General features: G+C 41.3%; 1 protein-coding gene and 1 non-coding gene across 3 annotated transcripts in view; one reads left to right on the top strand and one right to left on the bottom strand.

The window, feature by feature from the left end:
* CLDN10 (claudin 10) overlaps positions 1 to 22,733 on the top strand; it is a 127,709-nt gene that overhangs the window by 71,264 nt on the left and 33,712 nt on the right. The window lies entirely within an intron of this gene.
* Positions 21,976 to 22,082, bottom strand: LOC123389478. Its single transcript, XR_006604069.1, has one exon. It is a non-coding gene; the product is annotated as a U6 spliceosomal RNA (small nuclear RNA).

Here is a 22,733-nt window from a genome sequence, read left to right as displayed (position 1 = left end):
AAAGATAAAAACAACTAGCATGATAGAATTACGGATTTGTAGTCCAAGAGAGCTGCCTGGATCAAAGTCGTGGTTCTCTTCTTTGTTTCCTCATCTGTAAAGTGGGAACATATCAAATTTGATACGGTACTTAAAGTGCTTAACACAATGCCTGACGTGTAGAGAACATGTAGTATTAGTAAATTTTCTTATTTCAGTAACTGGATTTTAGCTTCTTTTATCTTTATTGTATTGGCAAAAAAAAATTTTTTTTTAATATTTTATTTGAGAGAGAGCGAGCATGCGTGCGCACAAACGCACAAACAGGTACAACAGGAGAAGCAGCTCCAGCCCAGTGCAGGGCTCCAACCCAGGACCCTGGGATCATGACCTGAGCCGAAGGCAGACACTTAACGGACTGAACCACCCAGGCACCCGGCAAAAAAAAATTCTAATATCGACATTAGAGTTTTTATTTCAAAGCTTTAACATTTTTATTAAGGTTAAAATTCCAAAGCGTGTACCTTCTTACTCAAACACACAACTACTGAAAGCATGCTAGGCAGAGAAATAATTTCACGGACCTAGCTTATAAAATTAAAGGGCAACATTATTTGTCTAAATTTCAAAATACAATTATTTTAATGTACAGAAAAGGCTTTAGAATTTAAACTTTGTCGTCCATCTTTTATTTTTTTTTTTTAAAGATTTTATTTATTTATTTGACAGAGGGGGATCACAAGTAGGCAGAGAGGCAGGCAGAGAGAGAGAGGAGGAAGCAGGCTCCCCACTGAGCAGAGAGCCCGATGCGGGACTCGATCCCAGGACCCTGAGATCATGACCTGAGCCGAAGGCAGCGGCTTAACCCACTGAGCCACCCAGGCGCCCTCGTCCATCTTTTAAAAGTAAGAAACCTAGACTCATTCCCATTATGAGACTGAACACCCTATCCCTACCTTGGCTGGCTGCGTCCCAATGCTTGGCTGTGCTTAAACCCAGTGGGCCACCATCTTGACCTCACAGTGGTAGGGTCCCTAAGAAACTTTTCAAACTGAGTGGATGCGAAGCTTCAACCAATTTCTATTACTTTATACAATGGAGGGAATTCTGTTCCAGGGACAGTCACATCTCCAGAGATTTCCTTTAATCTCCATAGTAAACACCAGAGCTTTAAGCTTCCCAAACTACAGAAGCTTTTAGCTCAAACATGAAAGACTTAATTCCTCAAGAACCAGCAGCTGCACAGTTCCTCTTCTTTTGGAAGACTCCTTCCTCTGCGAAGGAAGGGACTGGAAGCGACAGGTTAACCTTAGGCCTTTGAAGATTTGGAAAAGCTGGAGGTAAAGTCTTGGAATAATTTTGACCTAGTTTGGGCTTTACGATACCATACAATTACACATGATTGTCCTACCATTTTATTTTAGCTTTTTAGAAAGTTAATTTATTTTTTGTATCATCCTGACACCATATTCATACATAACAGGATCCAAAGACGTCCACAAACTGCATTTGGTGGATATTCCTCTTAAAGTTTTTTGAACTTATACTCATTTCCCCCACTTTTTTTTTTTTTTTTTAATGGCATTCATTTGTTGAATAAGGCCATTTGTCTTTTAGAACATCCCACATTCTGGATTGTTTTGCCATTCACGTAAATTACACAACCCCCTTGGAACTGGTTCATGTGTGTCATGTGGTATGCAGAGCTATTACATTTCTTTCTGCGTGGCTATCCTATTGCCCCAGCAGCATTTATTAAAAGATTTGCTATCTAGGGGCGCCTGGGTGGCTCAGAGGATTAAGCCTCTACCTTCGGCTCAGGTTATGATCTCAGGGTGCTGGGGTGGAGTCCCGCATCGGGCTCTCTGCTCGGCGGGGAGCCTGCTTCCTCCTCTCTCTCTGCCTGCCTCTCTGCCTACTTGTGATCTCTTGTCTGTCATATAAATAAATAAATAAATAAAATATTTTTAATAATAAAATTAAATTAAAGATTTGCTATCTGGAATCAAGAATCAATCAGTCCATCCATCCATCCATCCATCCATCCATCTAACCATCTATCTGATGTGTTTTCTGGAGTAGTGTTGTTGGGGGTGGGAGCTGATGGCCAAGAACGAATTCTTGAGCTGTCTTTGGTCCAAAAAGGTGATTTTATTAAAGCACGGGGACAGGACCCATGGGCAGAAAGAGCGGCTGCCCTGGGATTATGTGGAACAACTCAAATTATATACTTTTTATAACTACAAATGATATACTTTGGGGTTGGGGGGAAGTAAAGACAAAGGGGAAGTTCCAAAAAGATTCTCATACGCTAGAGAAGGCTCACAGGATACTGGAGACCTGGCTATTGGGAAGCTGAGGTAGTTTTTCCCTCTTAGCAAAGCATTAACATTAAGACAGTACGGAGTGAGTTTCCTGGAGGATCCATCTACTCTGCCTGCCTCCAACACTTGTTAATGGGTTGTAGGTTATAATTTGGGGGCACCTGAGTGGCTCAGTGGGTAAAGCCTCTGCCTTCAGCTCAGGTCATGATCCCAGGGTCCTGGGATCGAGCCCCATGTTGGGCTCTCTGCTCGGTGGGGAGCCTGCTTCCCCCTCTCTCTCTGTCTGCCTCTGTGCCTACTTCCGATCTCTGTCAAATAAATAAACAAAATCTTTAAAAAAATTTATAAAAAGTTTTTATTAAAAATTTTATTTAAAAAAAGACATTTTATTTTATTTTATTTTGCCTTTGTTCCCCCCATCATCTCCATCTATCTTTCTCTGTGCAGGACTGTTTTTAGGCTCTGCATTCCTTCCTATTGGACTATTTGTCTAATTCCACTCTGTGCTAATTCCTTTGTATTTATAATGAATATTGTTACCTTGTAGAGTAAGGAGTCCCAGCTTGGGGCTTCTTTAAGAGTATCCCGGCCGTTTTGGACTTCTGTGTTACTATATGCATTTTAGAATCAGCTTGTCAGTTTCCACAACAACCTGTCGGAATTTTTATTGAAGATAGCATTGAATTTATGAAACAATTGGAAATTGCCATCTTTATAATATTGAATTTATTTATATTAATAAATATAAATAAATATTTATAATATTGAATCTTCAAATTAACGAACATGACGTATGAATAAGTATAATCCTCAGACTCAGGGAAATGGGGTCTCTGCCATGGACCCCAGTTTAAGGTTTTCTGTGGATTGTGCCCCTTTCCCATGGACTAGAGTCTGCTGAGTCAACAGGATAGGTCACTCAGAGCTATCCCTCCCTCTCTAGACTACAAACTGGATATCAGGATCCTGAAATTCCCTGCCCGAATGGCTTCAAACCCACTTCTAGGATCTGGACAGCCCTTAGGGTATCCTCCTGAAACCCACCCACATACGCTCATGAAATTCCCCTCCTGGTGCAACATAAGGTGGAGCCAGGGCTGGAAAGAGCCATGGGATTAGGGAGAGAGAATCTCAGTCAGGCTGTGTGCTGAGCACGGAGCCTGACATGGGGCTTGATCTCACAACCCTGAGATCATGACCTGAACTGAAACCTACAGTTGGACACTTAACCAGCGGAGCCACTGAGGCACCCCCGTTTACTACCTTTTTTAGTGGAGTTTTAGGAGGAGATGAATGTAAATATGCCTATCATATGTGTACCCAGAAGTCTATCTTCTCGTTTCAAGCACTGAGCTAACATGGCCAGTCTGTGGTCAGTGTCTATCACCATATGGCTGTGTGCAATTCTGTGTTTCCAAAGGCAAAGGATATCTTAATCCAGTAGCAGTTCTAGCCATTCACTCTAAGAGGAAAGGGTATTCATAAGGGAAAGTTTGGTGCTCATCAACTGGATTCGAAGTGAATGTGCGCTGAAAGACTGACTTCTAGATTCAGCAGCAGCATGGAGATTTTCAGATTCTGTGATCAAGTCCTGTGATCTCAAAGTGTGTTTGAGGGGCGCCTGGGTGGCTCAGTGGGTTAAGCCTCTGCCTTTGGCTCAGGTCATGATCTCAGGGATGGAGCCCTGTATCTCAGCGGGGAACCTGCTTCCCCACCCTCCACCCCCACCCCACCCCCCCGCCTCTGCCTGTCTCTCTGCCTCCTTGTGATCCCTCTCTCTGTGTCAAATAAATAAATAAAATCTTTAAAATAAAATAAAAGTGTGTTTGGAGGCTCCATGAAGCACTTATTTGCATACTTTGTTCAAAATCTTTTTTCTTCGCCGCCCCCCACCCCGTGTGACCGTTTCTCTCGAGTATCATTATATGCAAATGAGTCACACATTTTGGTGTCCAATATTTCTTGGTTTACACATACAGTATGAGCAAAAATTAAAAAAAAAAAAAAGTACCAGCTAAAGGAAGCCAAGAGCTAGATGAACGAACTACCTGCTAAAAAATTAACTTCAGATAAGATACTGGCAATGAGTAAGATCAAATAGAAATAAATATGAGGACTTGCTTCTCCCAAAGAACTGATATCCAAATTGAGTGACACCAACTCTAAGGAAAGGGAGCATGTCCCCACCAGTCCAGTGTGGAGACTCATGGCAGCAGAAACAAGAACAGACACCATAGCAAAAATCAGTCAATGAGATTTAACTGCGTTCATGGGCCATTTTATTAAATGGGTAGTTGGCAAGAGGAAAAAAGGTTCATTCAAGAAGTTGGTAACTCTGAGTTCAAGAGGGGAATTAGCTGGGTCATTAAGACACCACACACTGATCTCTAGAGCTTGAACATAGCTTGAATTGATTGTTTACAGAGAATTAGAAAAGGTGCCAACATACATGGTTGATTGATGGCCAGTGGATGTTTTGTTTCTTTTTGAAACAAAGCTGGAAACAAAGTTTCCTGCCCTCCCCCCCCCACACACACCTTGAATGTGAAACTGGTTGGGTCAGTGAGATATGCCTACCCACACCTAGTTTTTTCTAAGATATATCTTTGTGTGACTATGATCATATAAATCCATGCTATTATCTGTAGGTTTCTAAATCGAAAAATAGTAAAAATAACAGGAGAAGAACATTCCACTGATGCTATTGCAATCTCTTCTTGCTTTGGGTATGGATTTATTTCTTCTCCCTGTAAGTCAGGAGTACTTTCTTTTCCAGTGATTAGGAACGTTTTCATCAGAGCTCCTGAAATATTTCTCCCATGGCAAGCGAGTTTTCCAACTAATTGAAGTGAATAAACACGCCTCTTTCCAAAGAATGTGCCACGTTACATAGAAAACAGGACTTGAAAGGAATTGTTAAGAACCATTAGCCTTATTAACATGTTTTTTTTTTTTTTTTTTTTTTTTTTTTTTTTTTTGTCAAGGGCATAGGGAACTAGTCCTTCGCACAGAGTTCTTAGCTTTTAGGTGAGTCTGCCCCCAGGCTTGAATGACTTAGTCACCTGGCTTTCCTGTAACTCTTATTATTTTTGGCTTCATGAGGCGGCATTCATGCGCGAGTGGTCCTTTTCCATTTCCCAAAAGTCTTTTGTAGGACACTGCGAGTCTTTTTTCTTTCTCCACTTCTCTGCATGAAGTGTGCCAAAACCCCTGGTTGTACTCAGGGCTGATATACAAGTAACGGATACATTTGATATTTTTCTATTTTTTTGTTTAACATTATGGTTTCTTGGTTTAGCAAAGATTGCTCTCCCTCAAAACAAGTAACGGATACATTTGATATTTTTCTATTTTTTTGTTTAACATTATGGTTTCTTGGTTTAGCAAAGATTGCTCTCCCTCAAAACTAACTTCTTATATATCCGATCACTTGATACTGCTTCTAATAATTATGGTAAAGAAACCATTGTAAATTGTCCTAGAGCCAGTCAAACCCAATATAAGTGTTATGGAAAGTCACTTTAGTATTTAAAACACTGAGTTTGTTATACTTAATTTAAAAAAAAAAAAAAGATACTCAGAGTATATAAACTTCATGTACTGAAACACCAGGCCACATTCATATAATGATATTTAACGTACACCGACACCAACTAGAAAGAAAGATCGTCACTCTGTTCACATTTCTAAACACTCATACTTGTTTATTCTTGAAACTAGAGGGAGGAGAGAGCATCAAAAAGTTTCCACGATGCCCCATGAATTATTTAAATCCATTTCCTGTGCCGTGAAATCCCTATGACATTTCCAGAGCTGCTGTTTATTTTGGGATGTGAAGGATGTTAAAATTCTTTGTGCTTAAACCACAACATTGATGAGTGGCGTGGGACAAAGACTCAAGGCGGGCAGTAAGTGTCCGGAGGATCCCTACCGGAAGGAAAGAAGCTATTGAATTACCGGGAGCAGGCAAGTTCGCAGGGGTTGGCAAGCTCAGGGGAGGCTGCGAAGAAGACTGACACCCATTGTTCCTCTCACCGGCTTGAATGGATTTGGTCTACAGCAGCAGTTTTCTCTCTCGCTACCTTCATGAAGTGCACAGACCAAACACCAAATCACACAAAGGAGAATGTTGATACGCTGGTTGTCGGCTTGCCCACCGAGAGGAACACCGGCTTCACAGATGCTCAAGGAAAACACCTTGTGTTTGTCAGCTAGCCCACACCATATATGTTTTGACTGTCTGTTTTTACTGAAGTGTTTCCTTGAAATTCACTAATCTTGACAACATCCTATCGTCATAAAAACAGTCTAAAAATGACTTTTCTTCCTTCTTTCTCTTTTTCTTCCTTGCTTCTTTTTTCACTCAGTTGTATTTGACATGAACATTATGAGAGTTTCAGGTGTACAATGTAATAATTCAATATGTGTTTGTGCAGTTGACCCTTGAACAACAGGAGTTTAAACTGTGCAGGTCCATAAATAGGTAGGATTTTTTCAATAAACACAATATAGTACTGTCAATGTATTTTCTCCCCCCTATGATGCTCTCTCTCTCTCTTTAAGATATCTAGCCATATAAATAGATAGATAAGATTTAATCGATCTATCTATCTATGATCTTGTATATATATATAATCTATCTATCTATATCTTATCTATCTATCTATATCTTATCTAGGTAGATAGATAGAATTAGAAAGAATTAGAATTAGAAGCAGTATCAAGTGATCAACCTGCGCCAGTGGCAGGGCAGGGATGGGGCCGAGGAGAGAAACTCAAGCGGACTCCATGCTGAGGGTAGAGCCTGACTCAGAGCTTGATCTAGGACCCCGCTGACCTCACGACCTGAGTGGAAATCAAGAGTTGTATGCTTAACCAACTGACCCATCCAGGAGTCCCCCTTATGATTCTCTTAACAACGTTTTCATTTCTCTAGCTTATTTTATAAGAATATGGTATATAATATACATAACATACAAAATATGTGTTAATCAACTGTTTTGTTATCAATAAGGCTTCCTGTTAACAGTAGGCTGTGAAGTTTTTCAGGGATCAAAAGTTGTAAACAGATTTTTGACTGCACAGGCATTGGAAACCCTAACTCCAGCATTATTCAAGGGTGAAATTATCACCACAAATCTAGTTAACATTTGCCTCCATAAATGGTTTTCTTTTCTTCTTCTCTTTCATATTTCTCTTTCTTTATGAAATAAATAAGTGAAGGAAGGAAAGCAGGAAGGAAGGAAATCATTAATCTAAGTTCATGTTCTAAAGTCCCTGAAATACCTCTTGCCATTCAGCCACTTTAGACTCCATTAACAGGAAATGGGTTATCTTTATTAAAATATAGTGAACTTCAAATTGGGATATAATAGCAGTAACATAGCTCTTTATTTTGCACTTTTGAAGCCCCCTTCATGTTCAAATAAGAAATCCAATTTATTCAGGTAGCAAGATAAATGTAAAATCCTTGAAAGAGAGAGAAGTTGATTGATACTTTAAAGTTACAAGTTCTCCTTTTTCCTAATGGGCTATTAGAACCCATTATATCCCATTATATCCTCCTTATGAAAGTCTCATCCAGAGTATGATGTGTAAAGGTTAAATAAGGAGATGATCTTCCAGAAAGAAACTTCTAGGGGCTGCTGGGTGGCTCATTCAGCTAGGCATCTGTCTTCAGTTCAGGTCATGATCCCAGGGTCATGGGATTAAGCCTGGTGTTGGTGTTGGGCTCTCTGTTCAGCAGGGGGTCTGCTTCCCCCTCTCCCTCATTGTGCCTTCTGTCTCTCAAGTAAATGGATACAATTTTTTAAAACAAACAAACAAACAAACAAACTTCTGGATGTCAATTGCTCTGTACTGACATATTTTTTGTCCCGATAGATGGACCTGCACGTACACAAGTGTATATCCAGCAAAGGCACCAATGCAATTTAAGGGGAATTTAAACAAATGGTGCAAAATACCTCAGAGTCTATGAAAAAATGAGCCCTGATCCCTAACTCTCACCAAACACAACATTAATTAGAGGTACATCATCGGCTTAAATATAACAGCTAAAATCATGAAGATTTAGCAGAAGTTATAGGGGCATATTTTCATAACTTGGAGGTTGGCAAAGTTGTTTCAAATAGGTCACAAAAAGCAATAACCAAAGGGAGAGGAGCAAGTAAAATGTTAATGGTAGACTCTAGATGGTGGGTGCAATATACAGGTATATGAGTCAGCTTGTGCTGCTATAACAAAATTCCATATACCAGATGACTTAAGTATCCAAAGTTTATTTTCTCACCATTCTGGAGACTGGAAGTCCAAGATTAGGAGCCAGCATGATCAGTGTTTGTGAGTTCCATCCTTGGGTTGCAGACGGCCACCGTCTCACTGTGTGCTTACATGAAAGAGAGAGAAATCACTCTTCATCTTCTTTTAAGGCCACCAATGCCATCAGATTAGGACCCACTTTTATGACCCCTTTTAAACTTTATTACCACCTAAAAGCCCTTTCTCCAAATAATAGTCACATTGAAGGTGAAAGCTTTAAAATAAATTTTAGAAGGGGACACAATTCAATTCATAGCAAAGGGTGTTCACTATAAAATTCTTGCAACATTGCTCTATATTTATACCTTTTCATAAGAAAATGTGGAGAAAAAGGAAGACATTAAGAGAAAGAGTTGGTCTTCCAGTGATCTTTAGATACACCATTTTCCTAACACTATTTTTCAGAGTTGTTGTCTGCTGGGATTATTTTTAATTTGTTCAATCCATTAAAAAATAAATCAGGTTGGTACTTTTGAGCATCTTCCGGGTACAGAGGTATAAGGTAGAAGGGAAGAGCCTTGGGGTGCCTGGGTGGCTCAGTGGGTTAAAACCTCTGCTTTCAGCTCAGGTCATGATCCCAGAGTCCTGGAATCGAGCCCCACATCGAGCTCTCTGCTCCGCAGGGAGCCTGCTTCCCCCTCTCTCTCTCTACCTGTCTCTCTGCCTACTTGTGATCTCTGTCTGTCAAATAAATAAATAAAATCTCAAAAAAAAAAAAAAAAAGGGAAGAAGAAGGGAAGAGCCTTAGGTCAAAAAAAAAAAAAAAGTATTCATTGAGCACTCATGATCTGTGCACCCTATGAGATACAAAGACATGGAAGACCTAAGTCTCTTAAAAAAGGTCTTACCTGTAGGGGCCATACTGTCTTTGGGCAGCTCCAACAAATGGAGAAAAGTTCAGGTCTATAGGCAATCCAAGTGAAGGATAAATATCCAGGGCCCAGCCATGCTGATGGCGAGCCCCAGTGTGATGCTTCCCTCCATACTCACTTCCCTCTAACTCCCTCCTACTACAGGTCCCTACACAGTCTGCGGGCTGTGTCTGCAAGCCTTTCCCCTTCCACATGCCTGAGTATCCCCCCTCATTCAGCAAGCCCCAGACCCAGCTTCCTTCCTCAGAGACATTCTCCCTGACACGGAGCACAGATCAGCTTCTTTGTTATATAGCTTCAGAGAACAGTAGTTCTTTTTCGTGAGTATGGGATTCAGTTCATAATTATATGGTCACTGGAGGGATCATTTGAATGATGAGTAATCTCTATTAGATTCTAAACTCAATGACACGTAAACTGTGTTTCCTTTTTAATTCCGTTCATATCCCCAGCAATTCACAGCATCTGTTGTGTAAGAGGTAACACAGGAAAACACATAGAAACTGTTAGATTGTTCATTTGGTTTTTTCCATTCTCAATAGGAAAGAAAAAAAAACATATTGCTATAACCACATAAACTACTGCCAGGATAGCTTGTTAATAAAATAAATTTATGAAAGATTTTTTCTAAGTAAAAAGAAGGAAAATGTTTGTAGAATTATAGAATATTGGGTTGGAAAGGAGATTTGGGGTCATCTGGTCTACCTGTTTAGCTATATTGTCAAATTTATGAATGTCTCTAGTAAGTCTCTTAAAAAATAACTATATATATATATATATCAAACTGTTAAAGAATTGAAATGAAATCAACTCTGTATTCTTTAGAAACTGATTATTATATAAAGCATTTAGAAGAATTCTTGATTCACAGTAATAATTACAGTACTTATTATTGGTATGAGCAATGTTACCAGGAAACCTCCAATTGGCAGTGCATTATTTTAAAAGAACACAGACTTCAGACCTAAAAACCCCAGGATTAAGCCACAACTCTGCAACTCACTGGGTACGTGGCTTCGAGCAATTCATTTAATATCTCTAAGCCTTGTTTCTTTTTTTTTTTTTTTTCCTCCTGGCATTCAATGAGTGGTAGTCAATATGGTTATAATAAAAACCACAGTGAGGATAAATCAGATTCTATGTTTACTCGCAAAGAGCTCACAGTCCAGTGGAAAAATAGGTGAAAACTCCAATTCTGTGTAGTAGATGCAACAATGGAAGCAGGCCACCAAGAAGAACAGAGAGTAGCTCTCTCACCTGGCCTGCTGGAGGAGGAATGACTTTTGTTTAAAAAGTTAATGAAAAGCAATTCTCCAGACAGATTGAGGAAAAAAGACAATCTGGGCAGGGGAACACTGTGAAGTGGTTTTGGTATGATCCCAACAGAGTATTCCAAAAGTCAGGTGTGGCAGAAGATGGGCAGCAGATCCCGGGGTATGTTGTATGTCATGATGAAATTCATGGGTTTCCCACTCTGGGTGCTGGAGAACAAGTAGAGGGCTTTACAAGAGAAACAATCAGATTCATCTTTTAGGAAATCACCTGGGGAGTCATATGGTGGATGGCCTAGAGGGGCGAGGCGAGAGGCGGGGAGACCAGTTATAAGGCCATTGTGAGAGTGGAAGAAAAGAAGGCCTAAATCAGGAAGAGTCTTGGAGGCAGGAGAAGTGAGAATGATTCAAGAGATGGTTCAGGAATAGAGTCAGCCAGATGGGGTGACGTGGAGTACAGAGATGTGAAGGGTCCAATGTGATTCACCATGAGTCATGACTGGAGCGCCTGGGTGCCTCAGTTGCTTAAGCATCTTGTTCTTGGTTTCAGCTCAGGTCCTGTTCTCAGGGTTGTGAGATCGAGTCCCCGTCAGGCTCCGCACTCATTGTGGAGTCTGCTCAGGAGTCTCTCTCTCCCTCTGCCCCTCCCCACCGAAAAATAATTAAATCTTTAAAAAAAAATAATGACTCGTGACTTGCTGGTAGAGTGGGTAGACAGAGAGATATTCCATCAGCCAGGATGGAGGATATAGAAGGAAGAAGGAGACTCTGGGAAGCAGAGGAAAGAGGAAGTGAAGATGAGCATTTGATTTTGGACATAGTAAGTGTGCGGTACCAAGGAGCTCGCCAAGAGAAAGGAGATATCGAGCAGGGCCTGGGAATTGGGGCTGGGTAAGGGAATTCCATTCGGGAGCCATTCAGGAGAAAAAAGAAGAAAATTTTCAAAATATGCCCCAAGGTATCTTTAAAGATATTTGTGTAGTTCCCTAAATTGGAAAGGAACAAATCCTCTGAGATCTCCTTCATCCAGGCAGAAAGTTCACCCAAGGGACAATCTGTCCCTACCCCTACAAAAATTACAGTCTCAGGAGGAATATAAGTGCTTACTACTGTTGTCTAGAGAAGACTGTTCCTAAGAAGCACTACTTTGTAATCTAACATTGGGCAAAAATCCTAAACAGATTTTGATTTAAAAGGAAACTGTAGATTCCTAACGCTGGGTCTTTCCTATGGCCCTTTTTATGCCTCTCGGTGGCAAAATCTTTGCTTTGCCGCTTCCTAGTATTATCTTTACCATGCCTCTAACATCTGTTCTTTTGCCTTCTTTCCCACGGTCTTTAAAACAAAACTGCATTTATTTTTGAGCCATCGACTACATTTTTTTAAAGTTCACACTGAAATGTCTTGACAATTGTTATCCAAAAGAGGGCGCAAATTTCTCATGAAATATAGTGCCGTATTTCACAAAATGTGCTGGCTCCTAGTAGTATTTAAATTTCACAGCTGCTGTAATTTAATGCAGAAACATTATTTCTGTGGCATATGCACATGAATTAAGTCCCATTGTGTGAGTGCTAATTAAGAACCTTTGGCGTCTTCAAGAGCCGTTTCAGAAAAGAGCCAAGCTAAGTTGGAGCCAACATTTTTCTATTTTGGGTAGCCAAATCAAATCAAGATAGGCATTTTAAAATTAAACATTCAATGGAATTTAAAAAACCCAGTTTGTTTACAACCTTCTAATTTTAGGGTGTATTTCCATTCTACCCCGGCTCAAAGAACAATTCGTGAAGAAATACAGTTCAGACCTTGTTTGTGGGCGGTTAATAGTGAATCTGCGTTTTTTGTCTTGTTTTGATCACAGCTGGAATTGTTCGCATTTTTTTAAAGATTTTATTTATTTATTTGACAGAGATCACAAGTAGGCAAAGAGGCAGGCAGAGAGAGAGGGGGAAGCAGGCTCCCTGCTGAGCAGAGAGCTCAATGAGGGGCTTGATCCCAAGACCCCGGGATCATGACCTGAGTCGAAGGCAGAGGCTTTAACCCACTGAGCCACCCAGGAGCCCCATGGTACATGACTCTTAAAGACTTGCCACATTCACTGGTATAAAACCCATGATGAAATCAATTAGTTTAGAAAATGGATCTGATTTTATGAAAGTTTTTAAAAATTTCAGTCAGAAACATGTAGCTGGAAGAAAGCTATCGCATTAGACAAGGACTTTAATAATATATAAAGGGAAATGGACAATAAGGCTAACCACGAGACAGCTTAATTTTATTGATGTTATATTTTCTATTTTTCCGGTATATTATCATAACAACACTTGCATATTCCTTTTTTTTTTTTTTTTTTAAGGAAAACTGTGAAAATAAGGCACTCATTGTTTTGAGCTCAAGTGTTTATGATTCTTTTGGTTCTTATTCAGCTTTCAAAGGATAATCTGATTGTTTAATAAACATTTATCTTTAAGAATTGTCTACCACTGAAATCCAGCAGGATACATATTAAGTTACGAGAGAGTACCCCTTAGTTGTTAGTCTGGATTAGATGGGAAACACGTGGCATATTTGAAAATATCAGAAAAAGCTAAACAAAAATTAGGTGCTGGCTAGTGCTTCTGCGTGAGAAATGATATTAATTATTAAAGTTGGCTCCCTTTGTTACCTGTAAAAATATCATCAACCATAACTTAAGAGTGTGAGTAATTGAGTTAAACTTTGTGTTTGCTGGAATATTGCTTTCCATAGACACTAACAATATCAGTTTACTACCTATGACACTTTTTATTTAGAACTGAAAGTGATATGCAGTCCTTCTAAATGTTGAAGGTTTTCTCTCTCTCAAATAAATAAATAAAATCTTTAAAAAAAAAAAAAGTAAAGTTTGGAGGTTTTGGCACCTAGGCTTTTTTTTAAAGATTCTTTTAAGTTTATTTATTCATGAGAGAGAGAGAGGCAGAGGCAGAGGGAGAAAATGCAGGACTCGATCCCAGGATCGCGGGATCGTGACCTGAGCCAAAAGCAGATGCTTAACCCACTGAGCCACCCAGGTGCCCCACTTGGGCTCTTTTGAATGTTATGTTTAATAAGGCTTGTTCACAACCATGGGCATAGGAAGCTCCTTGCAGTTGACAAGTGTGGGATTTGGAACACCCATTGGAAAGGCCCCATGGCCCTGTGGCCCCGCCCTCACAGTGGGAACTCAGCAGCTGTCCATGATAAACCTGGTTCCAGCGGTAATCTGCTGTGGGACCTTCCGCAGGTTGCTTAATTCCAGCCTCGAGAATAAACACTGACACATACCCAGCATAGATCTAAGGGAATCGGGCTGTTTGCCCATAAAACTGAAAACTCGCTCTGTCTTTCCTTCCTAACATCTGGGACAGGGAAGAGCTTGGAATGATGGGGCTGTTGACTACTGTTCTTTGCTTCCAACTAAAAGAGGCAAATATAAGCTAGTGGCCATGAGTAGGAGGGAGTGGGGCAACTGGGGTAGGGATGAGCAAAAGGTAAGCAAGATTGGAGAAAGAAGAGTAAATCTCTGGAGGTGGTGAGGGGGATTTCTCGGTGTTTCTAACTCACCTGCGGGTTCCCGGTGTGGATGGACCACATTACACTCCAGTCACTTGGGTTCCGTTCGAACCTTCCTTTCTCTCCTTATCCCTCTTTCCCTCTGCCTCTCCCGTTCCTTCCTGTTTCCCCTTTGCCAACACTGTTGGAAGGGGAGGAGGAAACAATATCCTCCTCTTGAATTTTTTATTTCCTCCTTCTAAGTTTAGAGCCAGGAACAATTCTACAGAATCTCTTCAACCCATTCACAATGGGCCAAAGTAAACGTAAATTAACAAAGTAGTCACAGCTGGTACTGGGGGCCAGGTCCTTGAAATGCCACTCCCAGGCTACTTCCATACCTCGCACCCAAATTTGAGGACAAAAAAACAAAACATGACCAAAAAATTTCCAACACTGCACTGACTTTCCGTTTTTCATATGTAAGAATGATATTCTATGTTTGTTACTTTACAATCATGGGAATTCAGACAGGAGGAAGACGTGATTGTGTTTCAACTCCATTATTTCATCTACGCAAGGATTATTTGATTTAGAATATGAATGTATGTGCTTTAAAAGTTAGTTTTAAAATGTGGTCACAGGGATGCCTGGGTGGCTCAGTCGGCTAAGTGTCTACCATCAAATCAGGTCATGACCTCGGGGTCTTGAGATCAAGTCCTACATTGGGCTTCCTGCTCAGCAAGGAGCCTTCTTCTCCCTCTGCCTGCTTCTCCCCCTGCTTATGCTCTCTCTCTCTGGCAAATAAATAAATAAAATCTTTAAAAGATAAATAAAATAAATGTAGTCACAAATGTGGTTCATCTTTGGCCCTACTTGGCCTGAAATAAAATACCGTACTCCTTGAAGTATGCATATTATATTCTGTCAATAATGAAAAAAAGTTGTAAACTTAAGAGTCATAATCATAACCATAGTTTTTTTGGATTTTTTAGAAACCATAATCGCTAAGGACCCCCTACACATCTGTTCACTGGTTAGGTTAAACAAGCACTAGCATATATGTAAGGGGGTCTCATATCCACTCTTTGGAGAAGTCTCCTGCCCTGAGACCAAGAGTCAGCCAGAGCTTCCCAGGTGGTGAGAAGAGTGCCATTTCAACTGGGGAGGATTGTGGAGATGTATGCTACTTAGAGCTGAGCTTGGTTTTCCCTAAATCAGTAAAACCAAGTGTCATGAAAGTCAAAATTAATTGGGTGTTGGGAACATGGATACAAGAAAGTGGTGATTCTGATCTGTGGGTCAAGTTGCTAAGTGGCAATTCCTACTACACTACAGGTAGTTAACTCAGCTTACAAACAGAGCAAAGCAAGGGTACGTTGGGGGCTCAGTTGGTAGAGCACGCAACTCTTCTTTTCCAAGATTTAAAAAAATTTTTTTAAGATGTTATTTATTTACTTGACAGACAGAGATCACAAGTAGGCAGAGAGAAAGGGGGAAGCAGCTCCCTACTGAGCAGAGAGCCCGATGTGGGGCTCGATCCCAGGACCCTGAGATTATGACCTTGGCTAAAGGCAGAGGCTTAACCCACTGAGCCACCCAGCTACCCCAAGATTTTTACATTTTTAAAGAAGATTTTATTTATTTGAGAGTGAGAGAGAGAGAGAGCACCAGCTAGGGGGAGAGGTATGAGGGGAGGGAGAAGTAGACTCCCCATTGGGCAGGGAGCCTGAGATGCTGGGCTCAATCCCAGAACCCTGAGTTCAGGACCTGAGCTGAAGGCAGAGGCTCAACTGACTGAGCCACCCAGGTGCCCCAAGATTTTTTCATTCTTAAGTAATCTCTGTACGCAACGTGGGGTTTGAACTTACAACCCCAAGATCAAGAGTCACATGCTCGGGGCACCTGGGTGGCTCAGAGGATTAAGCCTCTGCCTTCGGCTCAGGTCATGATCTCAGGGTCCTGGGATGGAGCCCCACATCGGGCTCTCTGTTCTGCAGGGAACCTACTTTCCCCTCCCCCTCTGCCTGCCTTTCTGCCCACTTGTGATCACTTGTGATCTCTCTCTCTCTCTCTCTGTCAAGTAAATAAATAAAATCTTTAAAAAAAAAAAAAAAGAGTCACATGCTCTGCAGACTGAGCCAGCCAGACTCTCCAGGCATGTGACTCTTGATCTTGCGGCTGTGAGTTTGAGTCCCATGTTGGGTGTAGAGATTACTTTAAAAAAGCAAAACCAAAAAAAACAGCAAAACAAATGAAAAAAACATACTGCATTTTCCTAATTTCATATTGTGTGCTTCCAAACGCTGTATAGGAAAATTTTTTAATGACGAATATATTATCTATATATGTATGTACAAATGGGTTTTGAGAGACAAAAAGATCAATCATTTGAGAATTAATTTGATCATTTGAAGTATAAACTAAGGCCCCATATTTGCTGCAAGAGTATAATTTGAAGGAATATGACTTTCTCTTCATTTAAAGATTATTTAGTTGAAAGAATAAATAAAAAGTTAGACATTTACAGGTAGTTGAGAGTATGCTTAACATTCCATCCAATATTGTAAGTTGTCCTTTTTGAATATAAATTCAATGACTATTTATCAAATGTCCATAGTATTGTATATACAGTTTTATAACATCAGTGCTTTTTAAAAAATTAAGTAATTTTTTTTATTTTTTCAATTAACATGTGACGTATTATTTGTTTCAGGGGTACAGGTCTGTGATGCATCAGTCTTACACAGTTCACAGTGCTCCGCATAGCACAGACCCTCCCCAGTGTCCATCACCCGCCACCCCCTCCTTCCCACCCCTTCCACTCCAGCAACCCTCGGTTTGTTTCCTGAGATTAAGAGTCTCATAGTTTGTCTCCCTCTCTGGTTTCATCTTGTTTCATTCTTCCTTCCCTTCCCTTATGATCCTGTCTTGTTTCTCAAATTCCCCATATCAGTGAGATCATATGATAATTATCTTTCTCCAGTTGACTTATTTTGCTTAGCATAATAACCTCTAGTTCCATCCACGTCATTGCAAATGGCAAGATTTCAATTTTTATGGCTGCATAATATTCCATCATATATATACATATATATGTATATATAATCTTCTTTATCCATTCATTTATTGATGAACATAGTTCATCATAGTTCATCTTTCCATCGTTTGGCTATTGTGGACATTGCTGCTATAAACATTGGGGTGCATGTGTCCCTTTGTATCACTACATCTGAAACTTTGGGGTAAATACTCAGTAGTGCAATTGCTGGGTCATAGGGTAGCTCTATTTTCAATTTTTTGAAAATTGAAAATTGATCCTCCATACTGTTTTCCAGAGTGGCTGCACCAGCTTGCATTCCCACCAGCAGTGGAGGAGGGTTCCCCTTTCTTCACCTCCTTGTCAGTCTGTCATTTTCTGACTTGTTAAGTTTAGCCATTCTGAGTGGTGTGAGGTGGTATCTCATTGTGGTTTTGATTTGTATTTCCTTGATGCCGAGTGATGTTGAACACTTCTTCATGTGTCTGTTGGCCATTTGGATGTCTTCCTTGCAGAAATGTCTGTTCATGTCTTCTTTATAACATTAGTGCTTTAATTTATTTGATCTTATCCCTTTCACCTGGAAATTAACATGAAAATAATGGGAATTTTTATTATTTGCTTTTCTCCTCAACGGTATACAAAATCTAGAAACTAAACAGAATATCATTCATGTTACTTAACCAAATTTCATTGGCTGCTTTATGTAACATGTCAAAAAATTACAATATAATCTTTCATGTAGTGTTTTGATTGGGAAACAAAACATTGGTTAACTCTATAGGATTGCATGTGTGGATGAATTGCATGGTGGGGAAGGAGTTGACTTAGGGCATATTTGTTTGTCAGAAAGATTTATGTCCCAAATCCTAGAGGTGTGGCAGTTTGTAATAATTGCAGGCAAAACATGACATCAACTTTGTTCTTTAGATCTTTTTATTAATTCTTTACAAACCCTAAATCAACATAGAAACATCTATAGCTTTGAACCACGAAAAGAGGTGTGTCTGTTAGGTCTGCCGTATTATCAGCATCAATTCAATTGTTACTTCCTTTCTTTTCATGTTACTATTCAAAAGTCATTTATAAAGATGACGCTGCATTAACCTGAAACGAAAACCTCCTAGCAATATACTCGTAAATATTTTATCGGCACAGATACATCTTGGAGGAAAACCTGTATTGAATATGACAGTTTTCAACTTCTAAGTAGTCAAACCATGCTTGTAATTTCGATTTTTCTTCTGCACTAAACTTGGATGCTTTTTCAAATTTACTATTTTTGAAGAGGAGCATGCACAAAATGTTATTCCCATTGCTACGGGTACTGCAATATTCACTTTATACTCAACATACATTAAGAAATCCCTTATGGATTCTGATTTCGTCCTCTACAAAATGTTGAATTAAGTAAGTTTTAAGTGCTTTCTAACTCCAGCATTTTAGAACTATAAAACATGTGTGCCATCGTTTTTAAATGATACCAAACTAATTATTTTAGTACCAAGTAAAATAGACATAAATATAGAAGAACTATATTGTTATAGAATTTTTTAAAAAGGTTTTATTTGAGAGAGAGAGAGAGAGAGCAAGAGCTGGGGGGAGGGGCAGTAGAGGGAGAAGGATGAGCAGACTCCCCGCTAAGCAGGGAGACCAACATGGGGCTGGATCCCAGGACCCTGGGATCATGACCTGAGCCGAAGGCAGAGGCTTTAACCCACTGAGCCACCCAGGCACCCCCAAAGCGTCCTTTTTTTTTTTTTTTTAGATTTTATTTATTTATTTGACAGACAGAGATCACAAGTAGGCAGAGAGGCAGAGAGAGAGGGAGGAGGAAGCAGGCTCCCTGCTGAGCAGAGAGCCCGATGCGGGACTCGATCCCGGGACCCCGAGATCATGACCTGAGCCGAAGGCAGCAGCCTAACCCACTGAGCCACCCAGGCGCCCCAAAGCGTACTTTTTAAGCCTGAAGCTCTCCCTCAGCTCTGGACTTATATATCCAACTTGGCTCCTCCTCCTCCTGGAGGTCTGCTGCGCGTTGGAACTCAGGGTCTGTGATACTGAACTCTTGTTTCCACCGCTCAATCTGCTCCCTAAGAGCTTTCCTCATCTCAGGAAACAATCTGCCCTTCCAGTGCCTGAGGCCAAAGCCCTGATGTCTTCCTTGACTTCTACTTTTCTGTCATACTTCCCAGCCCGTCAGCAGCAAATCTCACCAGTTCTAGCTTCAAAGGAGACCCAAAATGCAAAGTCTGAGCGTCTCTCACCACTGCACTTCTACCCTCTTGGTCAAAGCCACCGCCGTCACCCAGCAGGGTTATGGCACTAGCCTCCCAACCGGCACCCTCATTCCTCTACAGACCTCCCAGTTCTGACCGATCCCAGAACGGAGATTGGATACTTCTTCTCACAAAACCGGCCGACGTCTCCTCTTTGCAGTCAGAGTAAAAGCCAAATTTGTTAGGATTTACAGAGCCCTGCATGAACTGTTGACACCCCACGCGTATACACATTCCCAAACACATCAAGAGGCATGCGCACACACAGACCCACAAAGACACATGAACACACAGATAAGCACACAGTAGAGACAGACACAGACCCTCAGATGCACACATGGGCCTACAGCGTCACACACACAGACCCGGTTCTCTTTCTGTCCTCATGTCCCACCACGCTCCCCTTCGCTCCCCCTGCCGCAGCCGGGCGGACCCCTCCACTGTTGCTCAGACAAGTCCCAAGTGCTCCCTGCTCCGGGAGTGCTCTGCAGAAAACCAGCCAGATGGCTAGCTCCCTCTTTCCTTCAGGTCTTTACCCAAAAGTCATCTTCTCAGGGAGCCCTCCTCTGGCCATCTAACTAAAATTTAAAAGCCAGCCTCCCCCCCCCCACACGTGGTAGAATGCCCCCGGGCGCACTGTCTTAATGTCTTTCTCCCTAGCATCTATCGTCTGATACACTAACCATTTCTCTTACTTACTCTTGCCCCCACCGATGGAAGGTGCGCTGTGTTCCGGTGGAGATTCGGAGATTCTGTCCATTTCACTCGCCGCATCTACAGGAAAGGACACCTGGAGTGTGATAGGCCCCCAATAACTACACTTTGAATTGTTTCAATGAATGCATAATGCCGTGCTCACCATGAAAGCAAAAACTGAGCCAACCATATAGCTGTTTGAGCTTCTCGAGGCAGGGAATCCTCAGCTCTTACAATGGCTTCCCCCAAGCGCTTGGAATCCCCAAATGTCAAACCGGCCGCCTGGCTGTAACTTTTTCTAGCCACTGTTCCCGCAACAATCATTGGTTCCTCCCAGGTTTCAGGGATGTTCCGCAGTTGCTGGCTGCCTCTGCTTTCTCAGTCATATCCTCAAAGGGGCGTTCCACAAGTTCTGTGGCCATTGGGGATGCCCTCAAGCATATGGGAGAGGAAATGCAGCACAAAGATCAATGGGCAAGAGAACTTGCCTTTGGGGCACATCAAGCAAATAAAACATAATGTTGGGGCGCCTGGGTGGCTCAGTGGGTTAAGCCTCTGCCTTCAGCTCAGGTCATGATCTCAGGGTCCTGGTTTTGAGCCCGGCATCAGGCTCTCTGCTCCGCAGGAAGCCTGCTTCCCCCTCTCTCTGCCTGCCTCTCTGCCTACTTGTGAGATCTGTCTGTCAAATAAATAAATAAAATCTTTTAAAGAAATTTAAAAATTAAAAAAAAAACAAAAAACAAAAAAACCAAAGGGGCGCCTGGGTGGCTCAGTGGGTTAAAGCCTCTGCCTTTGGCTCAGGTCATGATCTCAGGGTCCTGGGATCGAGTCCCGCATCCGGCTCTCTGCTCAGCAGGGAGCCTGCTTCCTCCTCTCTCTCTCTGCCTGCATCTCTGCCTGCTGTGATCTCTGTCAAATAAATAAATAAAATCTTAAAAAAATAATAACGTTTGGTTATAAGGTGCTTCTCGTTACAAGTTTGTTTTGCTTCCCTCCTCATTCCACACATACATATAAGCTCATCTGAAAAATTCTTTGTCATCTTTCTTTTTTTTTGAAGATTTTATTTATTTATTTGACAAACGGAGATCACAAGGAGACAGAGAGGCAGGCAGAGAGAGAGGGGGAAGCAGGGTACCCACTGAGCAGAGAGCCCGATGTGGGGCTCGATGCCAGGACCCTGGGATCATGACCTGAGCCGGAGGCAGAGGCTTCACCCACTGAGCCACCCAGGTGCCACCCAATCCAGGTTTTAAAGAGAAAACATCTGAGGCGCCCGGGTGGCTCAGTCAGTTAAACATCTGACTCTCGATTTCAGCTCAGGTCGTGATCTCTGCGTTGTGGGGTTGAGCTGCAGGTCGTGGGGTTCATGCTCAGCAAGGAGTCTGCTTGGGATTCCTTCCTTCTGCTCCCCCCCCAACTTGCATGTGTGCATGCGCAAGCTCTCCCCGAACTCAATAAATCTCCAAAAAAATGAGAGAGAACACGTCTTCCTCTGTTATTACACATTACTCTGGTTTCCCTTTTACTTCCGTCTCTTTGTTTCTCTGATACACACACATCTGCCTCCCTGATATCTCAGTGCAATATTCCAAACTTCTCTCATCATCAGGTAAGAGGAGGTAATGTCTGGAATTTTTTTAGTTACGTTTTTTTTTCTTTTTCTTGTCTTTTTTTTTTTTTTTTAACATGGAACGCTTCGAGAATTTGTACGTCATCCTCACACAGGGGCCATGCTAATCTTCTCTGTATCCTTCCAATTTTAGTATCTGTGCTGCTGACGTGAGCACTTACGTTTTATTTAAACAATCTCTATACCCAACGTGGGGCTTGAACTTATAACCCCGAGGATCAAGAGTCACGTACTCTTCCGACTGAGCCAGCCAGGTGCCCCTGGAATGTTTCAGTATTTGTATTTTTTTTTTTAAATTTTTAAGCACATATCTTTAAACAGCTTCAGAATTTGAATGACTAGGATATCATTTAAACAAATAAGAACGTGAACTTTGGAAATGAAGAAACTTGGGTTTCAGAGTAATATAATAATTATATAGTCAGATGGAACAAGTATTGCGGATGTGAAAAAACAAAAACAAAAAACAAAAAACATCCCGCCCTGCTGTCGGTGAGCCCATGGGATCTAACCCTTCCAGAAACAACTCAGAAGTACCTAGTGAAAAAGGGAAAAAAGCAAAACCAAAAACAAAACCCTTGCATTTTACATCTGAATGGGACCCTTTTCCTTTGTTTTATTGCAGCGCACTGTTCTTTAGCTAAGATGGGTCCCAAACGTCATTAGAAAACAAAATAAACATAAGAAAGACAGTCCAGAGCAAGGGGAATTCCTTACACCACAGAAAACCCCCAATTCAGGACAGTGAGAGAAAAGGGCTGTAAGGGAAAATTCTTGAATTCTAACGAGCGTGGCACAGGACCCAAAG

This window comes from Mustela putorius, unplaced genomic scaffold (genome assembly GCF_011764305.1).
Source record: "Mustela putorius furo isolate JIRA1106 unplaced genomic scaffold, ASM1176430v1.1 tig00003974_pilon_pilon_pilon, whole genome shotgun sequence".
NCBI classification, from domain to species: Eukaryota; Metazoa; Chordata; class Mammalia; order Carnivora; family Mustelidae; genus Mustela; species Mustela putorius.
This window is presented reverse-complemented; position numbering and strand designations above follow the sequence as displayed.